At 47.7% G+C, this 22411-nt stretch overlaps 1 protein-coding gene across 4 annotated transcripts in view; it reads right to left on the minus strand.

Annotated features, from left to right (window-relative positions):
• LOC142585927 (MFS-type transporter SLC18B1-like) overlaps positions 1 to 22411 on the minus strand; it is a 96610-nt gene that overhangs the window by 70137 nt on the left and 4062 nt on the right. The gene's annotated exons all lie outside the window — the stretch shown is intronic.

The following is a 22411-nucleotide window of genomic DNA, read 5'->3' on the forward strand; positions in this document are numbered from 1 at the left end:
ACGTGCTTTCATTTCTTCAACTATATATATATATATATATATATATATATATATATATATATATATATTCTTCAACTCTGAGGCTTTCCTTTCGAGGAACCCGTATGGGTTTCCTTTGTAGCAATTGCTACGAACGGGTGGATGTCTTATTTTCCCTTTATCAATTACTTCTCTCCACCTTGCGGGTTTCCGCAGAACTACTACTATATCATGCATACAACATACAGCACAACATTCGTTTCATAGAGAAAAAGCATAAAACAAGTATCCGGACCATATCATTGATGACAACGTACTCCTTATAACAATACCAAGCACGTAGTGCTCCCCGCATGCATTTCCCTGTAAAAATTATTATTGTGCAAGCTCCCGCGGGGACGGCAGCTTGCGACGTGGGGAGTGACGTCACTAGCCTTTCAAATATATATATATATATATATATATATATATATATATAATCTTTTATGTCTACTGCAGAACGAGCGCCTCTCTTTGTGATCTCTAATTACCCTATGCTGCGTCAACCGGTTCCAACGTGCGCCTGAGAATTTCTTATTTTCATCACCCTACCTAGTCTTCTGCCGTCCTCTACTGCGCTTCCCTTATCTTGGCACCCATTCTGTAACCCTAATGATCTACCCGCCATCTAACCTACGCATTTTATGACCTGCCCAGCTCCATTTCTTTCTCTTAATGTCAATTAGAACATCGGCTATACCCGTTTACTCTCTGATCTAGACAACTCTCTTCCTGTCCCTTAGTGTTACGCCTAACATTTTTTGTTCCATCACTCTTTGCGCGATGCCTAACTTGTTCTCGAGCTTCTTTGTCAGTCTCCAAGTTTCTGCTCCATATGTCGGCACCGGTAGAATGCATTGATTGTATACCTTTCTATTTAATTTGTCCTGTTGCAGTGTTCTACTTTGGTCTTTAGATTTGTCCTGTTGCTCTCCTTTCCTCTTTCCTTTTTCCTCCCCTCCTTCCTATCTTCCATTTCTGTGTTGCTGTCACCTCCCTTCAGAAGAGTAGGCAGGCGTTGTGCCCCTTCCGGTGGCAGTTGCCAGCCTGCTCCTCGCTTTCCCTTTTCTGTTACCTGTGTATATGTGTTCAAAACAAATAATAATAATAATATTTAATTATAATGGTAAGCTTCCAGTCAGGATATGATAATGCCTGCCGTATGTGCTCCAACCCATTTTGATTCTTCTGTAAGTTTCCTTCTCATAATCAGGGTTCCGTGTGAGTAATTGACCTACTCGTATGTAAACGTACACCTTCACAACTCTAGAGGCTGACTGGCGATTCTGAACTCTTGTTCACTTGCCCGGCTATTCATCATTAGCTTTGTTTTCTGCATATTAATCTTCAACCCCACTCTTACACTCTCTCTGTTAAGGTCCTCAATCATTTGTTGTAATTCTTCCCCAGTGTTGCTGAACATGACAATGTCATCTGCAAACCAAAGGTTGCTGAGATATTCGCCGTTGACACTTACTCCTAAGCCGTCCACTTAATACGTTCAATACTTCTTCCAAGCATGCAGTGAATAGCATTGGAGAGATTGTGCCTTCTGGTCTGACACCCTCTCTTTATAGGTATCTTTCTGCTTGTGAAGAATTAAGGTACCTGTGGAATATTTACAGATATTTTCCAAGATATTTACGCAAGCCTCCTGTTCTCTTTGATTAAATAATGCCTCAATGAGTGCTGGTATCTCTACTGAACCAAATGCTTTTCCGTTATCTATGAAAGCTATATAGAGAGGCCGATTGTACTCAGCAGATTTCTCGATTACCTGATGGATTACATGGATGCTATCCATTGTACAGTATCCCTTCCTGAAGCCAGCCTGTTCTCTTGGTTGACTGAAGTCAGGTGCAGCCGTTATTCTATTGGAAATGATCTTGGTGACTATATTGTACAATACTGGAAGTGGGCTAATGGGCCTATAATTTTTCAATTCTTCAACATCTCCCTTTTCGTGGATTAGTATAATGTTGGCATTCTTCCAGTTATCTGGGACACTTCAAGTCGTGAGACATTTCGTATAAAGGGCCACAAGCTTTTCAAGCATGATGTCGCCTCCATCTTTGATTAAATCGACAGTTATTCCATCTTCTCCTGCTGCTTTTCCTCGTTTCTTGTTTTGTAAGGCCCCTCTAACTTTATCGCTAGTTATAGAAGGAGCTTCTTTAACCTGTTCATTACTACTTCAAATGGAGGTATCGTGGCTGCTCTGGGTATTGTACAGGTTCGTATAGAATTCTTCAGCTGCTTTTACCACATCTTCGAAAGTGCTGATGATATTACCGTGCTTATATTCCAGTGTATACATCTTAGATTGTCCTATGCCAAGTTTTCTTCTCACTGATTTCATGCTGCATCCATTCTTTACTGCTTTCTCAGTCTTTCTCGCGTTATAATTTCGAATATCCCTTATTTTCTCTTTGTTGATCAGTTTTGACAGTTCCGCGAATTCTATCTGATCTCTTGAGTTGGACGCTTTCATTCTTTGTCGTTTCTTTATGAGGTCCTTCGTTACTTGGGGAAACTTGCCTATTAGTTCCGTTGGTGTGTTACTTCCCGCTTCAATTGCTGCTTCTGTAGCCAGCCTAGTTACAGTTTCATTCATTACCTCTATCTCATCTTCATCTCGCTGTTCTAAGGCTGCGTATTTGTTTACAAGTACCAGCCTGAACTGGTCTGCTTTTACCTTTACTGTGTCTACGTTGGCCTATTTCTTGTTGATCAATTTTACTCTATCTCTCTTCAATTTGAGGTCAATACTAGAGTTCACTAACCTATCACCACAGCACTTTACCGTACTTAACACTTCTGCATCCTGCACTATGCTGTTATCGGCAGAAAGCATGAAATACATTTCATTTCTTGTTTCACCATTAGGGCTTTTCCAGATCCACATTTTGTTGCTACGCTTTCTAAAGGTGTTCGCAGGTTATTCGCAGCTTATTCCTTTCCGCGAATTCTACCAACTTCTCTCTTCAAGTGTTTCTAGAATCGACGCCGGAGGTGAGGACGGGGGAGGGGGGGGGGGTAGCTCCGGGGCCTGAGCTCTCTCCAGAGTTTTCCGGAGCCTCCCCCCCCCCTCTCCTCCCCCACACACCTCAAATGTCACTACCCGTGGTTTTTGCGACCCACATCATTTGAACTTTCTTTTGACCTGTCTCGATCTCTTCACTTAAAATTTTATTGTAGCTAATAGCTTACTCCATCATCGTTGGCGCGGAAGTGCACGGCTTTTAATTAATACTTTCGCTTTATTTCTGCAAATGCTGACAATAGGAGGACACGCGCATTAGAAGCACCAGAGGCGGCGGCCTCATCTGTATTTTCGCACTTCAACATTGTTTTGAATTTCCACTGTAAACACCATGCACATTGTGGGGTTTCTGGCTCTCGCGGAGTTTTTCGGGCTCTCGCGGTGGTTGTGTGGAGCCATTGCGTTGTGTTGCCGGGGGCTCCGTGTCCCTCTCCTCCTTGCCTGGACGGGGTGGCAGCGGGTCATAAAACACTGTCACTCTGCTGTCATCCCGCCCACGGGAAGGTCAATAGGCTTTCCCCATTGGCCGACATTTTGGCGAGATTCGGGCCCTGCTTGCGTGCACTCCGGGTAAGCGCGCGCAAGACGGGGCCCGAGGGGACCACATCGGGGCGTCTGAAGGTGCGTACGTGTTCCTCTCTGCCGGCGGCGGCCCCCTTTGTCCGCCGCCGGCCGATGGTTACTTCGGCTCGTCGGGGTCCCGGCCTCGGCGGCGCGCGCACCCTTCCGTCGTCTCGATTTCCTGAGGCAGCGCCTTCCGATCGTGCCCCCGTCTGTTCCTCTGTCGTTTCTCTCCATTTTTCTTTTCTCTGCTGTGGGGCGCGCGATGGCAGGCGCTGACCGAAGGATAGGCAGCTTCTTACTACTGGGGTTCTTTGTTCTTTGTTCTCTCTCAGTCGCGGTGCGCCGTTAGCTGCCACCGGCGACCATTTGGCCATGTTTTGTGTCTTAATTAGCTTCAGATTCGGACGTGATGTTAAAATGTGTGTCTGTATAGAGTCCAACCTTAATCAATGTTCTTTGTGGCTTAGAGAGAGCTTCACCTAGGGTCTCCCTTGCTGCGCGCGCGGTCTCGCCTTCCCCTAAGCTGGGGCCGGCGAGGCGCGTACGCGCGCAGCTGCGCGTCGGCACACGGAGCGGGCGCAGACGCGGTGCCCTGCACGCGTGGCGGCTCGGAGTGCTCGAACTCGCGGTGGTCGTCCGGCGCGCGCGGAATCGGAGCGTGCGCGCCGTGAGCGTAGCGAGGAGACCACAACATATACAATATTGGCACGCACTGGTTACGCTAGAAGTCGAGAAAGAAGAAGTGTGCGTGTAGCTGCTGCAAAAACGAACTGTAAACGGCCGTTCGCTTAGGAGGAGGAGGAGGAGAAACATTTATTAAAAAGAAAGGACAAGCAGGTGTCTTTCTGCTTGTGCGGGAGGCGCCCTTAGTCCAGGGCTCCTGCGGCTCATGCTGTCTCCCGGGCCCGCCGCACCAGTTGCTGCTGGTTACGAGGGTCCGAACTAGTCAGCACGGCCTCCCACTGCTCGGGTGTGGGGTTGGGTATTTGCGGGGCTGCCTTCACGTTGGGGCACGCCCATTAGAACTGACTGACTGGCTTTTCCACTCGTGACAAACTGGTGGAAGTGCTGGGTACGCATCCATCGTATGCCTACGGGTCCTGAACCAGAAGCTACCGACGCCAGTACCTCAGGGACGGCAGAAATCTATCGAAGCAGCTGTCGCCTCCAAGGTCTTCCACCGCAATACAGTCCCCTGGCAAGCACCGTGAGGAAGATGTCAACAACTACCGCAAGCCAAACCAAGGGGATCCGAAATGCTGCCGTACCATGCATTCTCAACGCGCCTCGCACGCCTAGCCCGTTCCATGGCGACGCCTTGGAGGACGTTGAAGACTGGTTGGACCATTTCGACCGGGTCGCCGCCTTTAACGACTGGGACGATCGCCGTAAGTTGGAGAACGTCTACTTTTCCCTTTTAGACGCGGCGAGAGTATGGTACGAGAACCACGAAGACTCATTTGCCAGCTGGCAGGAGTTTTACCGATTGCTTTGCGAAGCCTTCAGCATTCCCGAAAGGAAAGAAAGAGCCAAACAGGCACTGTCTTCGAGGTTCCAAATGCTAAACGAAACCGTCGCCATGTTCGTCGAAGACCTGACGCGATTGTTGCATCGGGCCGATCCACTAATGCCAGAAGACACGAAGGTGCGTCTGTTAATGCGAGGCGTAAAGAAACAGCTTTTCGCGGGCCTCGTGCGCCAATCCTCCTTCAACGGTCTCCCAGTTCGATGTTGAGGCAACAGTCATGGAACGTACGCTTCGGCAGCGGCTCTCGCAGTATGAACGCCAGACCACCTTGACTGCGATTACTGCATGCTCTCTCGTACCTGCAAATGATGACAGGGAGTCCCTTACCGAGCTAATACAAGTTCGAGAAGAACTGCAGATGTCCTATGCATCGGCTCCGGCAGCTCCCAGTGCAGCGGTTCTTACGGATGTCATTCGGGAAGAAATCGGCAAAGTGGTTCATCCCTCGCCACCAACACGACCCGAACCTCCCACGTTCTCGTACGCGGGTGCTCTTCGGGCTTGCGCGCCGTCGAGGGGCTGTTTTTCGCAGCCGACTGCTGGGATTTCTCGACGCTCCCCAAGTCCGACCCACCGCACGAATCCGCAAGCACCCTTTCATCCTGGTCCGCGCAAATCTACAGTATGGCGCTCCCCCGCCAACAGTCCGTTGCGCTATCAATGCGGGGAGGCTGGTCACATGTATCGCGACTGCCAGTACCGATGGATTGGTCTGCGGGGATACCATCCGGACGCCCGTTGCCCGCGCTATGGCGAACGCCCGCACGAAATCGAGCAATACTTAGAAAGTAACCGGCTTCCTCCTGCCCCACAGCGAAGACAGTCATGGTCGCCTTCACCTCGTCGGTACGCGTCACCAAACCGTGCTCGACCCGCCTTTGATTCCGCTGGAGTCAACGGTGGAAGCCCGCGCCGGAGAAACTGAAAACGGCGACCTCCGGGGGTGAGGCCGCTGTCATGCGAACCGTCAAATATCCTCCGCCGACGCCATCCCCTCGCGACGTACCGCTGACGCCTTCATTCGAAACTGCAAAAAGAACTTCTGTTGATATTACTGCTTCCATCGACGGTTATCCGGTAACTGCACTTGTCGATACGGGAGCTGACTACTCGGTTATGAGTGCCTCACTGGCCACTCGGCTACGCAATGTGCTAACAGCGTGGGACGGCCCACATCTGATTACGGCCGGAGGACACCTCGTGTCACCCATTGGACGATGCACCGCCAGACTTGCAATTTATACTTCGACTTTCATAGCGTCTTTCCTTGTGCTGCCCAAGTGTTCTCGGCTAGTTATACTGGGCATGGATTTTCTCCAGGAATATGGGGCGATCATTAACCTTCGTGACTTGTTTGTGACTTTTTCTATGTTTCTTCGGATTCGAGTGTGGAGGATGAACGTCACCGCGCGGCTTTACGCGTGGTCGATGACTGCGTGACGTTACCGCCTCGAAGTAGCATCTTCGTCTTCGTTGAATGCCCCCAAGACCAACTAGGAATAGGCATCGCCGAAGGTAGCCTCACCATATTGCTGGATCGCGAAGTCGGCGTCGCACGAGGTCTCGTAGAGCTCCAACATAGGCAAACCACGATTCTAGTTACCAGCTTCAGCGGCGAATACAAGCACTTTGCGAGGCATACCACCATGGCCTACTTTGAAACGGTGGCCGAGTCCAACGCCTGTGCTTCGGTAACGACAATCTCGATTCCGGAACCCAGCGATGTGGACTTGACCAGTCACATCAACGTCAACCCACAGCTAGACCAAAAAGGAGAGGCTCCTCACTCTGCTATCATCATTTAGCGACTGTTTCGCCACCACGTCGAAGGTCAAACAGACTCCTTTAATCAAACACAGAGTCATCTCTGAACCTACCGGTCAACCTGTTCGCCAACACGCTTATCGCGTGTCGCAGAGAGAACAGGATGCTATTCGTCATCAAGTTAAACAAATGCTCGACGATGATGTCATTCAACCATCGACAAGTCCTTGGGCTTCACCTGTTGTATTAGTTAAAAAGAAAGACGGTTCACTACGATTCTGTGTCTATTATCGCAAACTGAACAAGATCATGAAAAAAGACGTTTACTTACTTCCTCGAATTGACGACTCCTTCGATCGCCTGCGACATGCCCGTTACTTTTCTTCAGTGGATCTGCGTAGTGGGTACTGGCAAATTGAAGTTGACGAACGGGACCAGGAAAAAACGGCGTTTATAACACCCGACGGTCTCTATCAATTTAAGGTCCTCCCTTTTGGATTGTGTTCCGCTCCGGCCACATTTCAACGCATGAAGGACACAGTTTTATCTGACCTCAAATGGAAATCGTGTTTAGTCTACTTAGACGATGTATTTGTTTTTTCCACCACGTTTGAACAACACATCCAGCGGCTTGAGGCGGTTCTTCAAGCTATCCGCACCGCCGGCCTCTCCCTGAAGCCCGAAAAATGTCACTTTGGCTACGAGGAGCTCAAATTTCTAGGTCATATTGTCAGCAGCACCGGTGTGCGCCCTGACCCTGACAAAGCCATGGCAGTTGCTCTGTTCCCGATACCGAAGACAAAACACGATGTCCGCCGATTTTTAGGGCTTTGTGCGTATTACCGCCATTTTGTACCCAATTTTTGTGAAATTGCCGAAGCTTTGCAACGACTCATCAAGAACGACGTCACATTTGTTTGGGGCCCGGCACAATCCGACGCCTTCCACGACCTTCAGCGACGTCTACAGACACCACCGATCCTTGGTCACTTTGACACCGAGGCTAACACAGAAGGGCATATTGATGCTAGTAACGTTGGTCTCGGAGCGACACTCGTACAGTTTCAAGCTGGTGTTGAGCGCGTTATTGCGTATGCCAGCCGAACCTTGTCTGCTGCTGAAAAAAACCACTCAGCAACTGAAAAAGAATGTCTGGCAGTCATATGGGCTATCCAGAAGTTCCGCCCATACCTGTACGGACGCCCCTTCCGTGTCGTCAGCGACCACCACTCTCTCTGCTGGCTGGCGAATCTCAACGATCCTTCAGGCCGTCTCGCAAGATGGAGCCTTCGATTGCGGGTATTTGATGTGACCATCGTCTATAAATCTGGCCAGAAACACACTGACGCCGACTGTCTCTCCCGCGCCCCCGTCGAACCCGCACCACTGACGACGATTCTGGTTTTTTTTTGTACTCTTCCGTCTTTAAACCTTGCTCAACAGCAACGCCAAGGTTCCGAGCTCCAGCCCTTGATTGAATACCTTGAAGGAAGCCGCCCACAACCCCCACGGCAGTTCGCGCGTCACTTGTCCTCTTTCTGCCTACGTGGCGACATCCTATAAAAGCGGAACTTTCACCCTACGGCAACCGTTTTCCTGCTCGTTGTTCCCGCTACGACGTTCTACGTGCATGCCACAACGAACCAACGTCCGGGCATCTTGGTTTCACGCGTACTCTCGCGAGGATCAAGCAGAAGTACTATTGACGAAAACTCACAAAAACCATGAAGCAGTACGTCAGAAGTTGTCGAGATTGCCAGCGTCGCAAAGTTCCACCACTGAAACCAGCCGGTCTGCTTCAGCCTGTCCGACCTCCTTGTTCACCTTTTAAACAAGTCGGGATGGATTTACTCGGCCCATTTCCCAAGTCTTCGGCTGATAACCGCTGGATCGTTGTCGCCACCGATTACCTCACTCGATACTGCGAAACACAAGCCGTTCAGCGAGCTACTGCTTCAGATGTTGCTAACTTCTTCATAAAAAATATCGTCCTTCGACATGGTGCTCCCGCTGTCGTCATCACAGACCGTGGTACGGCCTTCACTGCCCAGTTGGTCCGAGATATTCTGCAGCTGAGCGGAACAACGTACCGTACGGCAACTGCGTATCATCCGCAGACTAACGGTTTAACTGAGCGTCTCAACAAAACGATTGCGGATATGCTTTCCATGTATGTTGCCACGGATCATAAAAATTGGGACGAACTGCTTCCGTATGTGACATTCGCGTACAACACTGCCCTACAAGAAACCACCGGGTTTCCTCCTTTTCGTCTGGTCTACGGATGCGACGTCACCACTATGCTCAACGTGATGCTCCTAACAACTTCGTCTCAACCTACCGCACCAGATACAGACGCCTTTGTTCAGCGTGCCGAAGCAGCGCGGCACCCTGCGCGGCAACGAATTCTATTCCGACAAAGTCAAGATGCTCGTCGATACAACATATGCCATCGAGACGTCACATACAACCCGGGAGATATTGTATGGGTTTGGACCCCTATACGTCAACGAGGCCGGTCAGAAAAATTATTGCGCCGATACTTTGGACCCTACATAGTTTTGCGTCGTCTAAATCCTGTAAACTACGAAGTTATTCCAGCCTACACTTCGCACCACTCCCGTGGACCACGTTCCTCTGACATTGTTCACGTTACCAGGATGAAGCCCTACCATTCGCGTTGACTCTCATCCACAAACTTTGTGATGCGGCCCCTGTCGTCACGTCTGTTGCCTTTCTCATTTCTTTTATTTTCTCCTTGTGGCATTTAACATCTCCCCAACTTTATTTATTTATTTATTTTTTTTTTCGAGGGAGGGGTAATGGCACGCACTAGTTACGCTAGAAGTCGAGGAAGAAGAAGTGTGCGTGGTAGCTGCTGCAAAAACGAACTGTAAACGGCCGTTCGCTTAGAACTGACTGACTGGCTTTTCCTCTCGTGAGAATATATTTAAGTATACACACAGGACCAAGTTTACTATATTTTTGAGAGAGGAGGAGGTAGCCAATGAAAGCTTATTTGTAAAGGTATGGATAGTCTATGCCTGGAAAATGAATATGTTGCTGTGTGGTAATCTCGCTTCAAATCGATTTGCGTGCTTTTTTGACCCTGAAAGAAACCTTCACACTTCACTAACACCTCCCGCAGAGTCTTTTGTCAACGGCGCGCGAAATGCACATGAATGATATGAGTCTAAGTATTGCTTCTCTTTCCAGTAATCGAAGCTAACTACTCATGAAAAACAAAACTCTTCAAAAAATTTACAACATTTATTAGGGATGGAAACAACGTCACGTGCACGCAGAGGTCATAAATATATACAGGGTGTCTCAATGCCATGCACCCATGAACCAAGATTTAAAAAAAAAGGGCCATTACATTACTCGAAGAAAACCTATTGCATATTTTTTTTTGTACAGTGGAGTAGATGCGAGTAATTCTTACATTACCGAGATTTAATTAGGTAGCTATAATTAATTACCTAAATCGAGCCGTACTATTGTATTCATCAAAGTGTCAACGAGGCATTTGTAGGCCCAGCCTAGGGACATCTATTTGCGGTATTTTCAACGATGTACTAATTGCGCACTAATTAGTTCTGACTGATAGATAAACCCCTCGAAATATGAAAAATATCATGTGAATGCGCTTTTGCCCACATCAGAAAGCAGTGCCCTCGAACAAGCTCTTTCCGACATAGCCAGAATGAAACAAAGGAAATAAAGAAAAAAAAATCATCATGATCGAGCTACTTGTTTATCTGCCGCACCTCGGCTAAGTAACACTTCGCGCTTGATGTTAGTTCGAAAAAAGCTACGATAACTGTTTTCTTAGCATAGATAAAATGCACGGATGTTTTTTTCTTTTTTTTTGCTACAAGACCTATCCCTACAAAAGTGAATTGACAAAGCCAGTGCAAAGTATTAAAGGTGCGTTTTGTTTCGTCCCAGTCGCCATGTCTTTGTCTAATAAGCAGAAGGATAACATGATCCTTGCCTCGGGAGCTGCAAATAGCAACAAGAGGAAGGCCGGAAATATATATCAGTCACGGAAGTGTGGCGGTAGACCAAATGCATCGATTATCATCAGAAATTGTGAAAACCTGACACAAGCTGCTAGCTTCTAGAAACAACGGTGGATGACTTCATCTTTGAGACCACGCGTACGCACGCATGCTCTAGCATTTATGGCGTCAAATCCTCATTTGAGCGCGCGGGACGTGGCTTACCACTTTCCAAGTCATCAGTTTGTAGGAACCTAAATCACTCGGCCTTTCACCTGCACCACCTTAACCTGCACAAATGCTAGCAAGATAGACCTGCAGAATCGCCTAAATTTCTCGAAATGGGTCCTCAAAAAAGCCGATGAGTCACCGGATTCTTTGAACAACATCATGTGCACAGATGAAGCCAATTTTTGCAGAAACGGCCACGTAGATTTGCGTAATGAACACTACTGGATTGACTCTAATTCACACTGGGTAAAGCGCACTCGGCACCAGTACCAGTGGCCGTTCAATGTGTGGTTCAGAATTTGTGCCGGTGATATAATGGGTCCCATTTTCTTCGATTACACACGGACTGAACAGCCTTACGTGGAAGAAATCCTTGAAGGAATGGTTGGATGAGTTTCTCAGTGAAGTTCCGCTTTCACGTCTTCCACTTATGTTGTATCAGCAAAATGGGGCGCCAGCACATAGCAGCAGCCGAGCACGGAACTTCACGTCATATTGTGCAGGTCTCACTTAATAGTTCGGTGTTGCAGCCGCGCTTCTCCGTTTCACGGTTCCTTGGCGGTCGTTCTCGCTGTTATATGAAACACACCAGCATACTACCACGAAACACTTCGTCAGTACTGCGAAATATTTACGCATCATTCAGGTAAATCCTATAGAAGATTTTTACAGAGCACTAGTTGCTGGGATTCTTTCGGTACAGCTTGGCTGTTTTGGCGAACACATGTAAAACGAGCATTCGTACTCTCGAAAGTTGGCAAGGCCAGGCTCTACGGACATGTCTTGGATTACCACGATGCGCTTGGACTCACGCAACAATGATTGCTAGACACTACTTGGTTTCAACATATATAACGATCGACATCCTTGGAGCACACATACAAGATCTGTGTCGCGTATCCAGTCATTATATTGCTGTATTATGTGCTGCATTATATTGCAAAGACCTCAAGCCACATTTTCCAAACTTGTTGCGACACATCAAGGCTCCCTTCCGTCGGGCTTTACACCAGCAGCAAAACCACTGTTACCCCTGTGGTTCCTACGTCAACCACAAGTATGCCTCACGATTTCCGGCCTTACAAATTACAATTACTTTTGAAGTGTCCCATATAACGACATCTACGGTAACAGAATTTGCCGCTCTACGTGCCGCTGTTTATTACATCGCACAAGCGAAACCTCGATAGTGGGTCATTTTTTGTGACTTCAAGGCAGCCCTTCAGAGTCCGCAGCCATCCTTATGACGCTAGACCCACGAACAACTGGTGTGTTTGAGACGAGAGAGGTTCTCCATCAAGCCTTCATAAACGGTCATGACATCATCTTCCAATGGCTTCCGGGGCGCTGTGGCATCGTCGGAAATGACCTTGCTGATAATGCCTCCCGGTTAGCCCATAAAGAAACCCGGACACTTCCTATACACTTATCAAGGACAGATGCTGCGAGGGGTCTTCGTTTACTTGCTCAAATCAAGACTGAAACTTTGTAGAACAACCCGATTTTCTCCAACTGCCGTCTCTACCGGCTAGATCCTACACTGAAGCTGCAAATTCCATCGAACTTCTCCCGCCGTGACGCAACTTTACTGTGCCGCCTCTGGTTAGGGGTGGTTTTTACGAAAGCATACTCATTCTTTATTGGAATGTCCGACACACCGATCTGTGACTCTTGCAACTGTGAAGAGACGATCGAGCACGTGTCGCGTTTTTGTGATCTCTATGACAACGAATGCGGCGCTCTTCAGAGGGCGTTAAGCCAATTAGATAACAGACCATCTTCAGAGACTAAGGTCCTCGGACCATAGCCCCATGCGTTGCAGGCTTACAAAGCGACGTGGGCACTGCTACGTTTAATGAAAGCGACTGGCCTCAGTGACCGATTATGGGCGTGAAGTTATGGACATCCGCGTGTAATCACACTGATAGTACCTTCTTCCCTCCCTCTCCTTTCCTTTCTTCCCTTGTACCCCTTCGCCTGTGTAAGGTAGCAAACCACACGTGCGTCTGGTTGACCTCCCTACCTTTCTTTCCTTCCTTTTCATCCTCCTCATCATTATTAGATACGTTCGAATAGTGGTTTCTGTTCGAATGTAACGCATAACATCACTTCGAATTCTCGAGGGCGTGTCCGATGCAAGTGAGGACTGTTCCGAACATTCTGCTGCTGGCTAGTCAAGGCTGGTGCGCCTCTGCGCACCAGTTCATGGGCGAATTAACACACGAGGTTTGATAACATCTGCTTAAGACGTCGCTAGCTGCTAATCAATATTAGCGCACCGTTGCGGGGCAGCTTGTAAATCTGCTAACTCGAATCAGGTAAGGAAATTTTTTTTTTGGTTCAGTCTCACGCTTTCATCTGATTAAAACTGAGTGGTGCATGTTGTAGCACATTTATCTTCTTCAACGAACAAAGCAAATCTGCATATATATCTACGTGTATTTGTCTTCAGTGTCTTTCCACTAGGTGAAGAAGCATGACCGGCGAAGCTTGCGATTGTGGGCCCCTTTCTGGCTAACTGCACCTCCGCCACGGATTGGCCCGGTATTGCACGATGTTCGGGATCGGTTATCGTATGGATGAATTAGTAAAGGCAAGGCGCAGAAGACCAGGATTGAAGAAGAACACGAACGACAGGACCGGCGCCCCTCACAACTAAGTTTATTTCCACAACAAGCCTGCCTTATGTATGTTAATCAAGCCGAGTCACACACGAAACTTTAGAAGTAAAATACAGCAATCTATCGACCACTCAGGAATCATATCTGGCACAAAATATTAAATGACCAAACAAGAACCACACGTGGAGCAGCACTGGAAGCAATTCATCGAGTATATTCTTTTCTAAGCCAACGGGTAGAAAAAACGAGACATCTACGCTTCACTATCAAACTATCCACAACATAACACACTTCAAACGCCTAAGGCCTAGTCAGTGATAAAACCCGCACGACTATGGGAATAAGGACCAAGGAATAACACGGAGAGACATGAATAAAGGCGTCTAAGTACAGCGTCTGCGTCAAAACTAGAATCTCTAATAGTCACACACCTAAAAAAAAATGATAAAACATGTGACCGCGCGAAAAACTAACCATAGATTGCTGTATAGTAGAGTCGATCGATTGCTGTATTTTACTTCTAAAGTTTCGTGTGTGACTCGGCTTGATTAACCTACATTAGGCAGGCTTGTTGCGGAAATAAACTTAGTTGTGAGTGGCGCCGGTCCTGTCGTTTGTGTTCTTCTTGAGTCCTGGTCTTCTGCGCCTTGCCTTTACTAATTCAAGCATGAACCAACTAGCCCAAGCAAAAGTTTTACTTGATCGTATGGATAGTGATTAACGCCTGGTTGATCTACGCCGCGGGTCGGCCCGGCATTGCACTATGTTCAGGATCAGCCCACGTATAGGGAATGCTTGACGCCTGCTTCCCCTCCGCCGCGGATCGGCCCGGTATCAGCGGCAAGAACTTGGAGTGGCGCCCTCTAGTTAGTGACGTCACGGCGAGGACGCCACTCGCTCCGGCTCGCTCGGCTCCCACGCGTGCTCGTTCCCTTCGTGCATGGCGGACGGAAACAAGAGGAGAGAGCATGCGGCAACGCGATTGAAGCCGAAATCTGCTGGGCCAGTGGTGGCCCAACACGTGATTGCCCGTCAAAGTGCGCGGTTGGTTTTAGTGTTTCCGTTTTGCAGGCAGAGCCAAGGCAGGGCAGGTGAACAAGGGCGTACCGAATAAAAACTACTGGCATGCCTATTGGGAACCAGACATCTGAGGAAATCTCAATTCTTGCTCCGTGATCTTGATGCAAGAGGTCACGTGTTGGGCCACCACTGTGACTTCACGGAGCGTTCGCTTGTAAAGGCTGGCTGTGTGACGTAATGCTCCCTCCTATATTTTCCTTCCTCCATGCCTTTCGTGCAGGCTTAGGGTATTAATTGGCGGCTCGATCCATACTTGCTGAAGGATGTTTCGGATTATTTCTGCTGCCATGCCTGAACCGTAGTTTCTTTAAAACCGCGTGAGTCATGAAAATTTCCGACTTGGATATATTAAGCTATGTAGCGCTGAAAGGGTCTACTGGCCTTGCAAGGCATATATGCGCCGTTTCTGTCCATAACTGTTGCTAAAAAAGAGTATATGCAAGTTCAACACGCGAAGTTATGTATGATGCTCCTTTAAACACTTAATATTCTCTTAGTATTTAGCTATATGAGAGACATCGCATTTCATATGGAAGAAAAAGCTTGATATTTGGTGTCAACATTATAAATCCGTGTTAGAAGGAAACTGCCCGGCGAAGCTTTCATCATGATTCTTATTACTCGGGTGAGTGGTTTTAGCGAAATGTAGCAACTGTATTAAGGCCTAAAAGGAAGGGTTAGGCGCGCATTTTGTGTGATAAGGTTTTGTACTACTTTCACTGTTACCTGAAACAGGCACCCAGGAACGCATTGGCTGTAACACGACGGCGAATCATGTATAGTATGTATGCACTTCACAAACACCATAACAGCAGTCACATGAAATAAAATTTCATTGTTAAGATCCAGAACCAATCAACTGCAAGTAATGAAATGTGTCATAGCGGCCCTCACTAGCTTTTATCGACAATATGGCACACACATCCCGCAACGGAAGCAACCGACTGTCGTTATGGCGAGGCAAGCATTGTTCGCGAAACCCAGCAGTTCACTACAGCTTTGAATTGAAACCACGCAGTAACTCTTTACAGCGCCAATTACAATTGGGAATAGCATACTCGAGGCACTATAGCGCAGCTTAGGCTGCCTTGAGAAGGAAAATTCAAACATATTCTGCCTCACCATGTCTCGATTCTGCGTTGTTTAATCATACAAAGTGAAAACTATTCGCTTCGTCAGTACATAAAAGAGAACCTCGCATACACGCCTCATAAAGAAGACATCACGAGCCTCACACGAATTCACTTGCCTTTTGACCCCACTGGGGAACAATGATATCTCCCCCCCCCCCCCCCCAATATGTCCCACACTACTAATAAATGAGGCTTCGGCTTCTAGCTGGCTGCAGCCACACGGTGCAACAGGCATATCTCACTAAATTATTTGGCCCGAGAAGCCTGTGTTTGTTCTCCAAACAGATTCATCATGTTTATTTCTCAAGCAAGAAGCACCAGCAAATTGCTCAAGTTCATTGAATGTGTAGCATGGAAAGGGAACAAATATTGGTACATTCGTTTCCGTGTGCGGCAAGGAGCTGCAAGCCTCAATCAGCTTCAGTTCAAATTATCGCCACTTAAACTTAACCGTTGAATAACGGTCTAATTTTGATAAGCAGTTAAAAGCGCAAGTGGTGTTAGTAGAATCGAAAGTGCAGTGTTAGTTAAGTCCTGGCGTTACTGACGAGCGTTTCAGTGAAGAAATAGAAAAATTCGATATTATGCCATAAACTACTTGTACAGAGAAAACATGCCATAGCGGCTTAAAATCAAGATGAATGTTGTAGAAGTCATATATAGTAGAACAGTAGAAGCCAGCGTTTAATTGTGACACGTATGTTGCACCATGGTAGGTATGGAATCCTAACTGGATTTTTATGTACTATGTTCTTGCGTCTATGCTTTTATAATTCACGTGAGCTATCACTGCAAAGTGTAGATCGGCGCACGAAAAACCCGCAATGTGCTGGTTTGCGCTCCCTCGGGTGGCAGTATTGGCCTCGAGCTCCACCACTGGAAAAGCTGGCGCCACCGTCGGCGTGACGTGCTAGGAGGGATCACGTGGACATAGCGGCCGCGTCGCCTGCTTCGGGAGCGCCGAAGCGAGCTGAAAACGAGTTTGAATTCCCTCGTACGCTGCGGTCCTCAACTAGTGGCGAAATTTTCCCGCTTCGAGTGTCTCCTTTACAACGCTTGAAAGCACTACAATAGGTAGTGGCTGCCTTAGAAGGCGCGCAACATGGTAGGCTACTGCTCGGTGCCGCTGGGCCGGACGCGCGTAACGGAGGCCGGTGTCAGCCTTATTCACACGTAGCCGCAGGACAAGAAGCTGCGTGAAGCTTGGCTCGCGAAACATCGGCTACAACTCGAGTATGCAGCAAGCACAGACGCGAGGAAGATTTCTGCTACGGCGCTCGGTCTGCGATGTTCTGAAAACGCGCACTGAGACGCTCGCCCGAGCCTGCTGCACGACTAATGTTATGACGGTTTGGTCTATCAACTTGTCGATGCTATAGATACTGGCATGTTCAGTGGAGTGGAAAGGCAGCGGTAAGAAGCACATTTAAAAAAAGCATAGCATATGGCCATGTTTGTGTTGTGAATTAATGTACAGGATAACAAAAAAAGGAGCAGCGGGAAATTGCACGCTGAGAACACCGATAAACATACAGTGCGACGCAACTCGAGAAATAATATTGAAAAGTCAAAGAATTTAGATGAAAAAAAAGATTGAATCGTCGCGACGGCACATCATAGTCCCTGTAGGCGTCGAAGTTTCTACAATGAAGTTATTTTTAAACAGCTCTGATAGCTCCCACGCAACAATGGTTGCTTGTATACTGTCAAATGCTCATATTCTGCGGCCTGAAGCTCATGGCACGGTGCGAAAACGCGCACGCGGCGAAAGCGAAACAGTGCGCGGACAAGCATGCAGGCGCGCAGTCGGTCGCTGCGAATATGTGCGATCGCTGCATTGAGGCTTCTTTCTATTACGCTCCATTTAGTTATACAAACAATATAAGAACATATTTCACGTAGTTTGCTCTCACCGTTTACCTACCTTTCACGCAAGAAGCCGGTTCGGGAGACTCCATCGCGGCGACCGCGCGCAGTGGCGTTCACTGTACGTATTCGGTAAAGAGATAGCGTCTGTAAACGATTGTGTGCTTTCAGTTTGCCCAAGATTATTATTTAGACAGTAAACAACTTCTCTCGTTTCGAAAGTACTTACAGAAATGTCCGGGAGAGCTCGCGCGTGGTGTTTTCAGTGAGCGCTGACAGCAAAACCTATGAGGAGCGCGCCGCGTGATCCCTCATACTACGCCAGCGAGGCGCTTCCGATAGATGGCGACTCCGTAACCCCTCGCCGTTAATAACGTTGCCTTTGAGAAATATATAGGCATCTAGGAAATAAGCTCCTAGATTACATTTTCGTGAATGAAGACGTCGTAAAATATATATTTGTGAGGCCCGTCATAAATACAAACAGAGTGAAGGGGGAGAGAGAGAGAGAGAGAGAGAGAGAGAGAGAGAGAGGAGGAGGAGGAGGAGGAGGATGCATAGAAAGGAAGGAAGGTTAACCAGAGGCCGTTCCGGTTGGCTACCCTGCACGGGGGGAAGAGTGGAAAAGAGAGAAAGTGGAAGGGGCAGATAGAGAGAAAGAGAGACGAGCACGAACAAACCGCGTACACTACAGAGCGGTAGTGGGCGGCGTTCTTAAAATCTATCCTGAAACCCCGTAGAACGCAGGAACCTTAATAACGCGAGTAAGGCCTTCAGCGTGGATGTTCTTTTGGAGTACTGATCTAAAGCTTCGAGTTCTGATAGCGGACGATTGTCCAACTGGTCCAATACTCTGCACATCACTTGTCTCTGGGCACTATATCGCGGGCAGACACAGATAATATGTGCGGGCGTCTCATCGCTGTTGCACGTGTCGCACGTGGCGCTGTTGGTCATTCCAATAAGGAAAGCATATGAGTGAACGAGAGAGAACAAACGGAAACACTGCAGAAGGCGCCCGGACGCTGCCGACCTGCAGCAGACGACAGGCGCGAGTCCGTGCCCTGACCGCACGCGAGCGGTGCTCGCAGCGCCCCTATAGGTCGTCCTCGGGGCTAATTGCACTATATTCGGAATCGGCCTACGTATGGTGAGTGCTTAACGCCTGCTTCACCTCCGCCGTGAGTCGGTCCGGCATGGCACTAACTTCAGGATTAGCCCACGTGTGGGGAGTGCTCAACGCCTGCTTCACCTTGATTGCGGGTAGGGCCGGCATTGCACTATCTTCGGGATTGGCTTGCCTATGGGGAGTGCTTAACACCTGTTTCATCTCTGCCTTGGGTCGGCCCTGCATTACACTATCTTCATAAGAGTGGACACGGGAACAGTATCTTTGACAGAGCACTGAACTGCTTTCCGTTTGCTATGCAGGCCCTGCTTGCAATCTTCATGCCCTGGCTATCGGCCCCGTCATGCGAACTGATATGCCAGCTTCCGTCACCCGTAACCCTGGACCATCGCTACGCCTGCACGATTGACGAGGTGACTTCATCGCATCTTGCTTTCGCACCCTTCATCGACTCATTCTGCCCGGTACCACTCGACCTGGGCCGAGGATGATGTTGTTGTCGATCCTCGACCCCTCGGATCGACAGCAACATCATCCTCGGCCCAGTACTTAAGAAGCCGGCCCTGCAACAGCTGCTTCAGTGGACACGGGGACGGTATCTTTGAGAGAGCACTGAACTGCTTTCCGTTTGCTATGCAGGTGCGTACAAACTTTCCCTTGTATGCTAAGAAGAGCAATAACGTCTGCTTATTGCTGTTCCCGTGTCTACAAGTGTTGTGCAAAATTTGCTGTGAATGTTTTTCTATGACCCTTTTATTGTTGCGCGCGGTGATGTTGAGAACAATCCTGGGCCCACAACCACCGCTTGGAAGCCTTTTTAGACATTGAATCTTTACCTTCGGATCCCACTGAACAGATGAAAGTTATTTTTCACTTGCTAAAGGACGTACACACCCGTTCGCTGCATAGTTCTAAAACACAAACGGAATTGGCAGCTGACGCTAAATCTATTAAAACTGTACAGAAATCCATTGAAACCAAAATCACAGCGATTCAAAACCGGTTAGATGAGCTAGAGGAAAACTGTAAAAGTTTAGACAAACTCAGCCAGGGTATAGCCACAATTCACACTCAAACAGACGAACTTTCTGCACTGGTCACCACTTTGCAATCACGGCAGACCGGTCGTGGTTGCTCAGTGGCTATGGTGTTGGGCTGCTGAGCACGAGGTTGGGGTATCGAATCCCGGCCACGGCGGCCGCATTTCGATGGGGGCGAAAACACCCGTGTGCTTAGATTTAGGTGCACGTTAAAGAACTCCAGGTGGTCGAAATTTCCCGAGTCCTCCACTACGGCGTGCCTCATAATCAGAAAGTGGTTTTGGCATGTAAAACCCCATAATTTAATTTTAATTCTTAATCACGGCAGGAGGATCTTGACGACCGGTCACGGCGTAACAATTTAATTTTCTATGGCATCCCAGATTCCTATGAAACCTGGCAGGCGACTGAGGAAAAATTGACTTCTATCCTTAGTGATTGCCTAAATGGCCCCCTTTCTCCTCAAGAAATCGAACGCGCGCACCGCTTCGGAAGATTCGCACGTAACAAATGCCACCCTATCATTGTAAAATTTTTGAACTTCAAAACAAAAGACCTAATACTCGCCAAACGCAACAGACTGAAGGAAAGTAAGGTCACCATTAGTGAAGATTACTCGGTCGCAACACGTCTGGCATGAAAAAAAGTTGCTCGACTTTTCGAAAACCCAACCTGGAACCCCAACCCATAAGTTGCGCCACAATAAGTTACTTATGAACAAGAAATCTTAGATGTATGATCCTATTACTGCCACTGTCATTTCCACTGATACGAGAAGCGCACATGCTGGCTCGGCCTCTGCCACTATATATGCCAACACTTCCTAGGGACGAGTGAGGGGTAGTGGCCAGACATCCTCGGCTTCAGTATCGCTTCTTTTTACTAATATCAGAAGCGTACTTAACAAGTAAAACTCACACACATCAGCAGTAGATACATGTTCTGCTAAAATAATCGCGCTAACGAAAACATGGCTCACTGCGCATGTCTGCGACGCTGATATCTTCGTCAGTGCTCATCGCTTCTCATTCTATCGCGGTGATCGTAGCACGCAGAGAGGCGGCGGCGTTCTTCTCGCAATTTCCAATGATATGCCATCATCATGTATGCACGTGTAGACTGAACTAGAATTAGTATGGTCAGCAATAACACTTAATCATCAGCAAGTTGTAATAGGGGCATGCTACCGTCCACCTTCGTCGTCACCAAACTTTAGCAACGAACTTTATGACGCTGCAACACGCTTTCCTTCGTCACCGCTGTTCCTACTTGGCAATTTTAATTTACCAAACATCACATGGAATACCAACCCCCCTTTAATATCCCCACTCTCACCTCAAGCTCGTGACTTTTCAAATGTGTGTTAAGTATTCTCGCTCGTGCAGATCTGTGCTCAGGCAACTAGAATAACAGCTACCACGGCGAATACACTAGATTTAGTCTTCACTAATCAACACGATATAGTATCGCCTGTAACGTACCTGCCAGAAGTTAGCGACCACTTGCTTCTACAGTTTGATATTAAACTAGACCGTCCAAAAACTAAGAAGAAGAAAAAAATAATACGAGGCTATTACAGAACAAATTATCAGGCCATAAATAATGCACTATCCTCTCTTATCGGCGTTTTCCTTGATGGCTTTGAACACCGTAGTGTACAAACTAATTGGAACATGTTCACAGCTATAGTCAACCATCTAACTGAAGAGCACATTCCTCAACGCACCATTACACCTCACACAAACTCTCCCTGGTACAATAATCACATTAAGCGTTTATCAAATAAAAAGAATCGTCTCTACCGCATTGCAAAGCTTTCACCCACAACTGAACGCTGGGCATAGTATACTGCGCCATCAAACGCATATGTGCAAGCGCACAAAGACGCCAAAAAACACTTCCAATCACAAGTTCTCCCTTCAATGCTTACCACTAATGTTAAAAAATTTCCCTTCGGCTGACAACAGCCGTGCCTTAACCGACTCTTCCGGTGTTCCAATTCCTTCCGACCTTCCTGCCACCAAACAAAACCATACATATTCCGAAAATTTCACAGCCACATCTAGCACACATATGTCAAGTACACAGCACTTTAACTATGTTACCATGCCCTCCATATTTGTTGCTCCATCCGGTGTCGGTAAGCTTATTGATGGACTATGCGTTCATTCTCCCGGATACGATTGTATTAAGTCGAAATTCTTAAAAAAACGCTTCATATTAATCTTCTATCATACTATCGAAACTTTTCCAGCAATCCCTTGACCATTGTACGCTAGCTAATGAGTGGAAAATAGGCAAAGTTATTCCAGTGTATAAGTCCGGCAGCAAAGCATCCCCTAATAATTATCGTCCCATCTCTCTCACCAGTACATGCTGTAAAATTCTCG

Source organism: Dermacentor variabilis, chromosome 6, assembly GCF_050947875.1.
Source record: "Dermacentor variabilis isolate Ectoservices chromosome 6, ASM5094787v1, whole genome shotgun sequence".
Classification (NCBI taxonomy): domain Eukaryota; kingdom Metazoa; phylum Arthropoda; class Arachnida; order Ixodida; family Ixodidae; genus Dermacentor; species Dermacentor variabilis.